The sequence below is a fragment of the Microtus ochrogaster genome, linkage group LG7_11 (genome assembly GCF_000317375.1).
Source record: "Microtus ochrogaster isolate Prairie Vole_2 linkage group LG7_11, MicOch1.0, whole genome shotgun sequence".
Lineage (NCBI taxonomy): Eukaryota > Metazoa > Chordata > Mammalia > Rodentia > Cricetidae > Microtus > Microtus ochrogaster.
In genome coordinates this window covers 3,164,300-3,165,880 of record NC_022032.1, presented here as the reverse complement: position 1 = coordinate 3,165,880, position 1,581 = coordinate 3,164,300, and the positions used below count along the sequence as shown (strand labels likewise).

General features: G+C 49.8%; 1 pseudogene; it reads right to left on the bottom strand.

The window, feature by feature from the left end:
* Positions 1-375: 375 nt before the first annotated feature.
* LOC101998714 lies at positions 376-813 on the bottom strand (annotated as a pseudogene).
* Between the last annotated feature and the right edge of the window lie 768 nt (positions 814-1,581).

Sequence of the window (1,581 nt, the reverse complement as noted above, 5' to 3'; positions counted from 1 at the left end):
TGCAGAACATTGTGGTGCCAGTACTCAGGAGGCAGGCAGACCTCTGTGAGTTTGAGGCCAGCTTGGTCTATGTAGTGGGTTCCCACCAGCCAAGCTACACAAGGAGACTCTGTCTCAACAAACAACAAAAAAATGATTCTGTCTTTTATTGCATTTTCAGTTTTGCGTTATCAGAAGCTGTGTTGGCCTGTTTCCTTCTCTCTGTAAAGCACCAAGAAGCTAAGGCAGTTGGGACTCCTTGCCCAGTAGCACCCTCTTTGCTTCCTAAGAGCAGACTGTGAGTCACTGCTGCCCATTAGAGTTGAACCATGACCAAGGTTGTTTTTTTCTTTTGTTTTTTCTTTTTGACTGAACATGAGTCTTTATTGGCCACAGCTACTTGAGGGGGATGAAGCAGGAGGAGTGGGTGGCACCGATGCCAGGCTGGCCATGTTTCACAGGCTTGTAGGTGATGGAGAACTCGCCCAGGTAGTGGCCAATCATCTCCGGCTTGATCTCTACCTGGTTGAAGGTCTTGCCATTGTACACGCCCACCATGCTCCCCACCATCTCGGGCAGAATGATCATGTCCCGCAGGTGGGTCTTCACCATCTCGGGCTTCTCCATGGGCGGTGCCTCCTTCTTGGCCTTTCTCAGGCGCTTGAGCGGCAAGTGCTGCTTGCGTCGCAGGCTGCGGTTGAGGCGTTGCCTCTGCCGGGGGCAGTAGAGCTGCATCAGCTGCTCATAGGACATGTCTAGCAGCTGGTCCAGGTCCACCCCGCGGTAGGTGAACTTGCGTAAGGTCCTCTTCTTCTTCTGCTCCACTTCGGCCATCTTGGCGGCGACTTGGAAAAGGAGCCAAGGTTGTTTTGTTTGTTTGTTTATTTTGACACAGAATCTCGCTTGACTGACCTAGAACTCACTATGTAGACCAGGCCAGCCTCAAACTCATAGAGATCCTCCTGCCTCTGCCTCCTGAGTGCTGGGATTGAAGGTACGCACCACCACATCCAGTAAAGTTTTCTTTTTAAATTTTAAATTGTGTGTTTGTGTGTGTGTATGTGTGCACGCACACACATGAATGCAGGTGCTCATGAAAACCAGATCCCCCTGGAACTGGAGTTACAGGTGCTTGTGAGTCCCCTGATGTGGGTCCTGGGAACCAGTGAGCCCTCTACAAGAGCAAACATTATGTAGTTTCAACCGCTGAGCCATCTCTCCAGCTCTTCAGTGCAGTAAATGTCATTAAAACAGTAAGTGAGTTAGCTAGCTCAGAACATTAAATGTGGAAGTAAAGAAAGAATTCATACACTCAAGGAAGACAAGTGCCCAACACTCCAGGAAGACAAGTGCCCAATAACGTCCTTCTCTCTGTATCTGACACTGAGCCCAGCCCGCGTTTCCACCAGGAAGGCCGCCACCTCTTCAGCAGCAGGCTGGAGATCAGCAAGCAAATCCAGTCTTCACAGCTTGATGAAGACTGGCTGAGGCAGCTAGCTCTGAGGTTCCTTCTCTTCAGCATTTTTATTGAAGCCCCGGGAAGGGAGCCAGGACATTTGATGATGTTTGTTTCTATAGATACCTTGCTCATTCTTTTCTTTC